Source organism: Neolamprologus multifasciatus, chromosome 10, assembly GCF_963576455.1.
Source record: "Neolamprologus multifasciatus chromosome 10, fNeoMul1.2, whole genome shotgun sequence".
Lineage (NCBI taxonomy): Eukaryota > Metazoa > Chordata > Actinopteri > Cichliformes > Cichlidae > Neolamprologus > Neolamprologus multifasciatus.
Window position 1 is genome coordinate 23524016 of NC_140448.1, and position 12549 is coordinate 23536564.

The following is a 12549-nucleotide window of genomic DNA, read 5'->3' on the forward strand; positions in this document are numbered from 1 at the left end:
TTTCGGTTATAAATAAAGGTCGCTAGGCCCATTTAAAGGAGTTTATTGTTTGGGTACTGTATCAACAAAACTGCCAAGTGATCTCACTCAGACTCAGTCCTAAAGCCAGTGACTTTCTAACAAAAACAACGATTAAAGATTCATTGATAATACATCTGTGCGTCACACATGTGCAGTCATCACTGTAATAAACATAATCAGAGTTAATCTTTCACAAAAAGTTCTCTCTTCGCAGAAACACCAAGTTCACCTTTAAATAACACCAATTTATTTAATATTTCCAACCCATATTTACCTATATTGAATCGTTTAGGAGGCACTTGATAAAACCACAGTTCCCAGGTGAATTTATTTAATTGCCTTTATTTGGGAGTGTCCCTTCGATAGCTCAGTTGGTAGAGCGGAGGACTGTAGGTATATGATAGCAGGAATCCTTAGGTCGCTGGTTCAACTCCGGCTCGAAGGAGCTTTTTGGGTGCTTTGAGTACTCCGGGATAGTAGAAAAGCGCTAAATAAGAATCAGTCAATTTACCATTTACTATATGTGAATTAATCAGCACGGTCAAGCCCCTTCTGTTTTTTGAAATTATGTAAAAGGACTCAGTGATTGAGGGTGAGAGCAACAATTCAAGAAATATTTCGAATTACAAAAGTTGGGGGGGGGGGGGGGGGGTATAAGCTTTAATTGGGAACATTGATCCCATACCAAGCAGTTTGTTAGAATGTGGCAACAACCTTTTTGGGATAAATTTGCTGACACTTTCAGCAATGACCCTGCAGTCGATTCACAAGAACCTTCTTTATATGTATGGGAAATGTATATCAAACTATATTCTTTAAAAAGTTACTACACACTGTAAGTTTCTGACTGCAGCTTTAACAGTTTCAGTTCAGCATACAACGTGTTGTTCTTCTTTAACTCTAAATATAGACCTATTATATCATACTGTTATGTGAAGTCCAAAGCAGGTCTTCTCTTGTATTGTGCAAAAACATAAAAGAATGGAGACTTTACTAAACCAGGTCCCAGTTAATCCCAGACTCAATTAAACTGGTAACATAATAAATCATATTTATTTTAGCTGGGGGCTCTGTGTGGAGCAGGGATCCCACATCTTTTCTAATCAGCCAGAACAATATTTGTCAGTTTGTCTATATATATATATATATATATATATATATATATATATGTGTGTGTGTGTGTGTGTGTGTGTGTGTGTGTGTGTGTGTGGTTTATACTGGAATTTGATGGTTTCATTTATTAAAGAAAAAAAGCTATCCAAAGCCTACTTGGCACTGTGTAAAAAAGTAATTGCCCACTAAATCTAATAACTGGTTGTGCCACCCTTGGCAGTAAGAACTCCAAACAAGTGTTTTCAATAATTGATACTTTCAGTTTGTCTTTTCACTCTTTCACTTTGTCTCTTTGCTCTTTTACTTTGTGGTCTAAGAACTTTGACCCTCTCTTCTTTGTGAAATTATTTTAATTCAGTCACATTGGAGATTTTCCCAGCATGAATGATCTGTTTAAGAAAGCATCAAAGTATCTCAGTTGGATTAAATTCGGGGCTTTAAATGGGCCAAACCCTTATTTTGTTTTGTTTTGGGTTTTTTTGTTTGGGGGTATTTTTTTTCCACAGTTGGACTTCGGTGGTGTGTTTTGGATTATTGTTCCGCTGCAAAACTCAAGTGTTCTTGAGCTTCAGAACAGGAACTGATGGACAGATATTTTCCATCAGGATTTTCTGTCATACAGCAGAATTCATGGTTCAATCATTTACAGCAAGTTGTCCTGGTCCCGAATCAGCAAAACAGCCCCAGACCATCACACTACCACCACCATGTTTGACTGTCGGTATGATCTTTCTATGAAATGTTGTGTTAGTTTTACACCAGTTTCAACAGGATTCAAACCTTCCACAAAGTTCAACTTTTCATCATCAGTCAACAAGACATTTTCCCAAAAGACTTGGGGATCATTAAGATTTGTTATTTTTTTTTGGCAAATGTAAGATGAGCCTTTGTGATGGTTCATCACTATTCCAGGTTTTCTCCATTGGTTTTGTAACCCTTTTCAGAGTGATAAATGTCAATGACTTTGTTTCTAAGTTGTTTTTGAGATCTTTTAGCCTATTTCACTTTGTCAGACAGGTTCCATTTAAGTGATTCTTGAGTCAACATGTCTGGCAGCAACCAGGCTTACGTATCACTAATGAAATTGACATCAGCTTTCCAAAAAATGTGGTTAATCACAACTAATTCATGATTTAACAATGGATAGCTTTTCTCCATAATAGATGTAATCACCACTTAAATGCTGAATGTTGTTTTCAAGATTAAAATTTGCTTGATGATCTGAAAAAAATAATAAATGTTTGACAAATATGTAAAAAAGCACAAAAAAAACCCCCCACAAACAAATGCTTTTTCTTCTGCTTATCTATGGGTCATGTGTACCAGAGCCTTTCCAAACACCAGGGTACACCCTGGAGGGTCTGCCACAGAGAACCCCTATAATCACATCTGTGGCCAATTTACAATCACCAACTGACCCTGGAAGCATGTCTTTGGACTGTGGGGGGAAGCTCAGCTGGCCAGTGGATACAAATCCAGGTCTCTTGTGCTAACCATCAAAATGATCCCTTTCCATTTTTGACCTACAGTAGCTGTCTGTTTCGATACTAAAACTGTTGCCTTAAAGGATTTTCAGGTCATTCACAATTCTGCCTTCAAATTACCACAAGCTCAAGGCAAGCAAGTGCAGTTTTATTGCTATTCCATTATTTATTACATCTGTTGTATTGCTGCTCTGACTGTAGCTTCTCTGTCATGACTTAACTGTATGGTCTAATTGTTTGTGTCAGCAGGAGGTCACCACCGGTGTAGACTGGTGTCAGCAGAACCACCTGCTGATCAACGCCAGGAAAAACAAGGAGTTGGTGGTGGACTTCTGGACACACAGACGACCACACTGACACCGGTGAACATCCATGGAGTGGACATTGAGATAGTGGACTCTTATAGGTACCTGGGTGTTCACCTGAATAATAAACTGGACTGGAGCCACAACACTGATGCTCTCTACAGGAAGGGTCAGAGCAGACTCTACCTGCTGAGGCGGCTGAGGTCATTTGGAGTACAGGGAGCGCTTTTAAAGACCTATGACTCTGTGGTGGCATCTGTCATTTTTTACATTGTGGTATGTTGGAGCAGCAGTTTATCAGCAGCTGAGAGGAAGAGGTTGGATAAACTCATCAGGATGACCAGCTCTGTTCTGGGATGCACCCTGGACCCAGTGCAGGTGGTGGGAGACAGAAGGACTCTGGCCAAAATAACATCTCTGATGGACAGAGTCTCCCACCCCATGCATGTAAATGTTGCTGAACTGCAGAGCTCCTTCAGTGACAGACTGCTGCATCCTAGATGCATGAAGGAGCGTTTCCGCAGGTCCTTCATCACTGCAGCTGTCAGGCTGTACAATCAGAACTGCTCCCAACAAACATAGATGTTTACATCAATGCTGTAACTGCAACAATTTAATCAACCGATTCGCACTACAACCTGGTTTGCCTCTTATCTGTAGTTATTTTTATTTAATTTGATAACTGTACAGTACTCTGTTTATAGTAACCATTGTCCTTAATGTAAACATGTAAGAAAAATTGTGTATGTTTCTGTTCTGTGTCCTGTGTACTGTTTGTTGTATATGTGTCTTTCTGGCTGCTGTTACAACCAAATTTCCCCTTGTGGGACAATTAAAGGATTATTCTATTCTATTCTACTCAAACAGAGGCATGAGACTTGTGCCAGAGACTTGTCAAGACTGTTGTGAGCAGAGGCTGACAGAGGTCATAGGGGTTACGTCTAAAAGAATAACCATATACCATCCAGGGAAGCCAGTACATGTCAGTCTTGATGTAGCTCTAGATTTTCAGCAGACTTATGAAAGCTTGACACAAGCATATCCAGGCCCATTCAAAGGCAAATGCAGCCTTTACCACAAACAGAACAGAGACCACACATGAAACAATAACAGAGATCAAAGGCTATATCTGCTCTTCCAACACACTGGCACATGTTCAAGTATGTCACGGCAATTAACAATTATCATATCTTAAATCGGGAAGCTTTGCTGCTGTCGCACAACCATCAATTACTTTTTGAAGAAAAAACTGCTTCTCAATTTTCTGAGTGCTCTTATAACAATCAGACATGACATCAAGAAACGAAATATCTTCAGACAGTGTATATTAATCATGGGCATTCCAGCGATTCCAGCAATGATCTTAATTCTTAATGTTCAGCATCAGTGAGGGGAATGTTATCTCCCTGAAATTGACCATCTATCATTGTTAAGCTCTATTTGAGAGAAAGAAATGCACCAATACATCTATTTTCCTCATACAACAATCACACAGTCCTTCAGAGGATGTCTCTGTGCTGCAATGACGCATCTGTCCCACTGGGTTTTTGTGTTTGTTTGTTTGTTTGTTTTTAATAAAAAGCAGATTAAAATGTCCCTGGCAGTTTTTCCCCCCTCTCTGTTTTTTCCTATTTGAGCCTCTCCTGCAACAGCAATTCATGTAATCAAGCAAATTTTCAAGAGCGCACTCCTCATGATTAGAAATTTCTGTTTGCAAGGTCACAATGGAAACAAGCAGTCATCTTCTGCTTTGCACAGAAAGGACACAAAAGCATCGGCTGCATCCTTGAAGTAAAATCTAACCAGTATCTCCCTCTGGATCACGCTAATCAGCGAGGGGATTGAATTTCAGATCCCTCCTTTGATGAGCCGCTTCTCTTCTCGTGTTTGCGTAAACATAGTGGATCATGATACAGTTTTCCACATTATTTTCCACTTGACTCATGATAAGCTTACAGTTCATCAAGTTTCAAGTCTTTTAAACGGTGACCCTGTAGTCTATTTTAGATCACAATAAGCATTCTCTGGATCGTTGTTTTCCACATTAACATTTCATTGATCACTTTGTGAAAAGCTCATCCAGGCTGCCTGATTGTTGGGGCCCTGGCTTTCCCAGCCAGTGGAGTGGGCAGCCATCCAAGCAGGCACACCATGATGATTTTCCCGTCTACCGTAAACACTCTGCCTGCATTTAGCTGATCTCCTTAGTTGGTTTTCAGTTAAAATCCTGTCCCAAATAAGAAAGATGAAGATTCTTCAGTGTCCCTTTTAAAAGAGGGCACTATCCTATCCAGATCTACTGCATGTATGCCTCCTTTGAACTTTATGTTTCCAGATGACTTTGTGATCTGTAGTGAGAGTAGGTAGCAGGAGGCGGTATGTGGTGGATAAAAGTCAGCAGAAGCAAGGCAACATTATTTTGAAGAGGCAGAAAAGAAGGGACCAAGAACGCATCAAGTGGGGCCACAGGAAATCCGAATGTTTACTCAGAACTATTTAATACGTGTAGATAAGTGGTGATAAACCATATTTCCAAGCTCATATGCAGCGCTGTGTTCTTCCACAGATTTATAGTGTGAAATGTTGAGGTGCATAAGAATTTAATCTTATGATGGAGAGTTGTAAAGTGTTGCAAAGTAGGAAAAAAGTATTCAGACATTTTACTTGAGTACAAGTTATAATCCTACTTAAGTAGCTTACCATGCCACAGGTTGTATATTCAAATGTATTTAAAGTACCTAAAGTAAAAGCATTCATGTGTAATGGCACTTGGAGATTATTGGAACATAATCAATGAATCATTGATATGTATATCTCTTTAATGTTACAACTGTTGATGGTTTTAATTACTTATATGTTGCTCAGTAGCTTGACATGATAATAATGTTATTATTAAAATAATAAAGCTTTAAAAATAAATAGTATGGATTATGAAGTGCAGTAATTCAGTATTCGGAATATACTGGAGTAAAATAAAAACTATAATCTATTATATAAATTATATTCCTACTGGTCCTATCCATGATCTCATCCAGTGATGTTGGGGATTGTCGGTTTTAACTTGGCTGTGTTGGGGTGGCACTAGTGGGGACCAATCATATTTAAAGTGGGCTAGTGCCACACCTCCCTTCTAGACACATCAATGCCCCAATTTGAATTGTAGTTTGTGTTCATGTCTGTTAGCTTCTGTTTCACTGAGAAAGTTGTTTTCGTTTCATTTTACTTGCTGCTTTGTGATCATCCTGATTGTTTTCACCTGTGTTTTAGGCGCTCCTGTTTCTTGTTAGTTTGAAACACAGACACTGTTCTGTGTTGTCCATAAAGCTCTGTGTATTTGGGCTCCTGTTTTGTGGATTTTGTGTCGTTTTGGGACTTTAGGTGCATTAGTTTCCTGCATCCTGTCCAACACCTCTACGCTCCAATTGATGACGACCAACAATCCCTATGTAAAAGCTAATTCACAAGGGAGCTGCCTTTTTGACAGGTGAATTAGTTAGCCTTCATTGCTAAGTGTTGCATAACTACAGTGATGACAGAGTGTCCTGAAAGTTTGCTTCTACATATAGAAGTGATGACATTATTACACAAAGAGGGGAACAGCAATGGCAGGTAACATAATACAAGAGGTTAATCCAAAGTTGCACAGTGTGCTGTAGCAGTATGGAGCCAATGTGAGCTCTAATGTACCATCTTTTACTACCAGCAGTCAGCTGCAACTTACCATTAGGCATTAGTGTCTGGTATAGTTCCTATTTGGATACAAAAGCTAGTTAGGTACCTGCTGCTGCCACTGTTGTTGTTATTGAATGTCTAAATTTATATTCACTGTGTGTGCCAAGGAGGTTTGGAGAAAAGCTCTCTTAATTCCAGGCGAGCAGATGCAGACCATGTTTGATGTCCTTGCCAGGCAATCGGGAGAAAATGGCTGAACCCCCTTGTAAACAACAGTATCCGAGGTATGTGCGGTGTGGCAGAAGACAGGATGGTGTTAAATGGGTTGTTTTGGAAAGTTGGGCAATGATATTGTGGAGGAGGAGGAAGATGGTAGAAACAATCAAAACCCCGGGGGACAGTCAGACATCATGCTCCCAAAAATACAGCCACCGGTTGTATAACGATAGCTTATCAGGCATACATAGCATTACATCAGTGGTGCATTGTGAAGTCATGTGATGATTTCCCTCTGCATGAAAAACTCCAAACAGAAAGAGAAGCACAGACTGGCTGTCTGCAGGAGACGGACACATGCGGAAATAGAAGAAGCTGACAGATTATTCAATGCCGGGTTTGGATACATACAAAATAAACACTCAAGACAGTAGCTTTTTAATGCAGAAAGTTACAGCAGACAATCACTTCAATGAAATTATGCTGTCAATCACATGAGAACAGAAAGTAATAAGAAAAAGGCACCAAATGCAACATGTTAAAATGCAATGTGTCATAAATATATAATCTAAAACTACACTTTAGGGCACCTGTATGAAATATTGTTCTAATAATGCATTATTCTAACAACTTTTTTCACTCATTCCCTGATTTTATTGATTGTTTCATGTGACAGGCTAAATATAGAGATGCGGTGATTTAGAAAAAAAGAGGAAGAAGAAAAGAATGAGGCAGCAACACTACCTCCACCTCTCTCTCATTCTCCTTCTACCAATTAGCATCCAGCACTGTGCCTCCAGGATACCTGAAACCATGACAACAACAGGCTACTGTTCCCATCTGAGATCTGGAGCTCCATCTGCTGTTACTAAAGAGGAAATACAGGCTGTGTATCCCTCTTTCACGTCTCACTTTTAAGAAAGGATTGTGGAGGATAATTCTATTGAATATATATGTAAAAAAACTGTTAAGTGTAATGTTGCCTTTATGAATGAACTTTCATGCCCAGAAGACACCTATTTTGGGTCAATCGTTAGTCACCAAGCATTTCTGAAACTGGAAATACACTAAACTGATAAAATGATCTCTGAACGTCTACTTAAGAAAGACCACTGATCTCAAACTGCACTTCAAATGCCACAATGAGGGGTGCCTCTCACGGTTGCTTTTTCAAAAAATTCCACCACCACATAACATCGTGAGTCAGAAAAACAAAGCAGCCCTTTCTCCAAGGGAACAAAATGATCCGGGTCTTGGTACATGCAAAGATCCCACAGCCTCCCTTGAGACTTGCTTTAAAAGGAAGGAGACTGACAAAAGGCCAGAAAGGTGCAGCCCACACAGTTTATATTTGTGGTCAGGTACCCAGACTGGCTGGGTACAGCGCTATTGTTTTCCATGCCTCACACCACACTGTGCAAAGGTATTGCCTCAAAAGCCCTGTTGTTGCATCAGCATTGAATTATGAGTTGCAGCTTACAGTTACCCACAGCTTTAGACTTGAATTTGATTGTGTACACCTAGCACATGTAGCCTAATTGTAAAGATAATTACAGACTTTTATAACAGCAATGACATTTTTTTAAATGTGTTTTTTAAAAAGCAGGGCATAGACCATGGAGGTGGCTACCTAGAGCATCGCCAGCTGGACAGGCACACTCTTAAAAGTCTGGCACTGATATGCAGTATGCCTTATATATTGCTGAAAACATTTTTTTACTAAACACCTAATACTGAGAATTACAGACAGACTGTAGGAAGGGGAGGAGGAACCTAATGGTCTTTGTTTTAGCTTTTCCAACTTCACACTGCTTAACAATGTTACTGACCTTCCCTGCAAACCTTCTGATATGACATGAGCATCCTGCTGCAGGGTGGACTTGTGTAGATTTACTCACACAGCCCACAACAGTCACGGTAAAAATGAGCTATTAATTATTCCAGACACAGAGATGGGCATCAATCAGAATCTAACAGCAAATCACAGTTTGTTCTTTTTAACATCTAAGACGTGAGGGTCAAAGGCATCAAATCCTAATTGCACAAAGAGCAACTAAATGGCTACAGCTGGCTTAGAATCCCATCTACACATGAAAGGTTCCCTTTATGGAAATAAAAAATCAGAAGCACTGTTAGGATCATACGTACTTGAATAATGAATCATATTTTTGTAATTTTGCCTCTGTACACCACCACAGGGGATTGTAAATCAAACAGGCCACATGTCATTGAAGTGCAGGCTTCAGCTATAATTCAAGGGATTTAATAAAAGTATTGCATTAACTGTAGCCATTTTCATACACAGTCCTAGATTTTCAAAAAGAAGGAATGCACTGATCAGCAACACCCACAGGCCTAGAAGGACACGGGAGACAACAAGTGGATGATCGCAATTATTTCCTAAGTTAAAATAGAGCCTTGACAGCATCTAGTCACGAACAACCTTGACGAGGTAGGCATGTTATTGTTAAGACAATCGGGAGATACTTGTATTTACAACAAGCTGCAAACCACTGGTTACATTAAAAAGCAGGAAGGGTAAATTAGGGCAAATTAGACTTAATTAAAATTAGTTGGAAAATTTTGGAAAATTCTTTGGTGGGGGAAATCCATGTAATCTTGTACCAAAATGGTGGGAAGATGCATACCACATCATCTGTCAAATATACTGAATGCAATGTTATGGTACTGGTATTTATGGTTCCAGTGGAATTTAGTCACTAGTGTTTGTTGATAGAAGTAGCAGGATGAATTGTAAAGTGTAGAGGTCTATACTTTCTGCTCAGATTCACACAAATTGCAAAGATGATCCAATGAAGTAGATGCTTCACAGTGCAGCTAGATAATAGCAACAACATTCTGCAAAAGAAACCAAAAACCAAAGAGTTTCTCATGGCAGTGAAATCAAATATTCTTTAATGGTCAAGTGAGTGACCTGATCTCAGCACAAATACAAGACTGAAGGCACACAGAGTCACAAAGAAGTAGCAAGAGGAGAGGAATGGAATAGTTAATGGAATACTTTGCAAAATCTCGTGAATCTGCATTTCAGTCATATCTTGACTGCTTAAATTAAAATCCACTGTAATGATGTACAGAAGCAAAATATTTGTAAAAAGCAAGATTTATTGTCAAAATACCTACTGAACTTTATTGTTTGTCTACTGCTAAGACCTCTGCCACTTCCTTAATCACTGCAATATATCAATAAAAATTAAAGAGTATACTAGAAAAAAATGAAAAAATACAAAAACAACAACTTGCTTTTGCAGTTTCACTATTTAAGCGAGTAGTCCACAAATGAAATCTATACATGTTGAGGTTTGGAGAGAAAAGAGGAAGTATCTTCGAAGAATACTTAAACCTTCTTAACCTCCTTCCCGATTTTATCTTAGGTGGAGCAGTTAAGAAAAAACTTAATCATTAGTCTTTCTTGGTACTATCAGTGGCAAGATATTTAACTCAAATCTAAAGGGAAGATATTTATGGATAGCACTAAACAAAAAATTCAATAATCACCAAAATCTGCTGGTCCTAGTTTTTGTGGCTAGAAAAATCAGTATGAGAAGGAGATGGTTGATTATAGAGCACCTCCTAAAACTGTGATAGAATTAATTTAAAAAGGGCTTGGTTTAATTAATTTAAATTTCATCACAGTCACTACAAGTACCAGTGCCCTTCACACATCCTAAAATCCAACCATGACACCAGCTGCCTAACACTTAGCCAGTCAACTGTGAAATTTAATTACCACCATTGCATCAAAGCTCTAATGAGACAATTAGCTTGTGCCATCTCAAAGCTTTGCTCCTCATTAGCACTGATGGCCGCAGCACATGTTGATGGCTCAGTCACAGTCCTGCCCTCACACTTAGGCTGGAGTCTTCCAGCCAGAAGCAGGTTTTTGTAAAAACTAATGAGTCAGTAGAGTGAGACTAATGCATGAGGTATGCAGGCCTGAGTGATTTCTCTATCCACACAACACAAAACAGAAGAAGGCAGGAAGTATTAAAGGTAAACCACCCGAAGACTGCAGCTGTCTGATTGTACTTATTAATGCACCAAGTTTCATCTAATTTTGTAAACAAGCCTATCATATTAATGAAGAACATATTTATTTCAAGTCCATTAACATTTTTCTTTTCTGTTTCACTGTGATGAAAATAAGATTAATCTAAGATTAATGGCTGACAATTAGTTTTGACTCATCAGCCCAGTTTTAGTTTATACGTACATCTTTAGCAGCAAAAACCTCCAGTGATCATTGTCTCTATGACTTCATCAGTCTCTCACAGGGTTGTGGAGGAACTTTGGCCCACTCCTCTTTACAACGTTCATTCAGTTCATTGAGGTTTGCTGGCACTTGTTTATGCACAGCTCTCCCACCACGCATTTCAGCTAGGTTGATGTTTGAGTTGGCTATTGCAGCACCTGCATTATTTTCTTTTTCAGCCATTCTGTTGTAGATTTGCATTTGTTACATGACCCAGTTTTAGCTGAGGTGTAGCTGTAGGATCGCTTGTCAGACATACTGTGGTACACAGAGAAGTTCATGGTCAGCAGTATAACTGCAAGGTTCCCGGGTTCATAAACAAGAAGTTGTTCCAAAACAAGTCCAAATCCTCACACATCCACCACCATGTTTGACAGCCGGCATGACTGATATAATGTATTTAGCTTTCACCAAACATGGTGCTGTGCATTATAGTTAAACATCTCTTTTTTGTCTTTTCTGTCCCAAGGAACTGCTCAAGCAGTCTTATAGTTGCTTGCTAAGTCTTTTTCTAACTGTGTTGTCATGAAATCAACATTTAACATGCCAGCTGAGGTCTACAGGGTCTGAGGTGGATTTTTGGGGGACTGATCTTGGGAGGAATTTGATGCAATGTCCACTGCAGGGAAGAGTGTGGCATCCAGTGTTGGGAAGGTTACTTTTAAAATGTATTCCATTACAGAATACAGAATACATGCCCCAAAATGTATTCTGTAACGTATTCCGTGAATACTTTGGATTACTTGATATATTATCATGCTGTTTACAACTGCTATTGCTGTGATTTATTACTGTTACTGAAGGTCCGCGGCTCCGAACCGTAGTAAAGGGACCTCTGGCTAATACGTCGGGTTCCGTGTCGGGCTCCTAGCCGAAAACTAGCTTTACTTTGTTGTGTGGGTCAACTTTGCTAGCAAGAGACAGAGAGAGGCGTTGAAAGGCTGCTCCAACGGAACTTATTGTTTCGGAGGAAAACACGAACACAGCGTACAGTCGAGTCTTAATAGCTTACTTACAACTAGGGATGGGTACCGATATCCGGTGCCATGATGGCACCGGTTCTGACATAAACGGTAGTAACCAGACCGAAAAGCAGCGCACATTTCGGTGCTTTTTTTTCCTGAGCTGTGGTACACTTTCTTCTTCCTTACATTTATATTGGCGGTTGGCAAACAACTGAAAGGTGCATTACCGCCACCAACTGGTATGGAATGATACACTTTAGATTCTAGCCAATCATTTTACGTTTCCGGATAGTAGGCGGGTCCATGTACGTACGTTCTTTTAGAGCAGAGCTACAGATTAAAAATGCCCAAGGCGAAGCGGTCAAAGTCTGGCTGTACTTCACAGCAAAAGATGCAAACTCAGCAGCTGCAACAAGTGCTTTAAGCTGATACTGTCAAAGAAGGTAACACCTCAAATCCGATGAAACACCTGGCGACGGATAGCGTTTTTTTTTAAAAGC

At 39.5% G+C, this 12549-nt stretch overlaps 1 long non-coding RNA gene and 1 other non-coding gene across 2 annotated transcripts; both read left to right on the top strand.

Moving 5' to 3' along the window:
• Positions 1-377: 377 nt before the first annotated feature.
• trnay-gua (transfer RNA tyrosine (anticodon GUA)) lies at positions 378-466 on the top strand. The gene is given in 2 exon segments: positions 378-414; positions 431-466. It is a non-coding gene; the product is annotated as a tRNA-Tyr (tRNA).
• Positions 467-5987: 5521 nt separating this feature from the next.
• On the top strand, positions 5988-8397 carry LOC146510262 (uncharacterized). The gene is made up of 3 exons (XR_014876550.1): positions 5988-6407; positions 6763-6879; positions 7488-8397. It is a non-coding gene; the product is annotated as an uncharacterized LOC146510262 (long non-coding RNA).
• The last annotated feature ends 4152 nt before the right edge of the window (positions 8398-12549 follow it).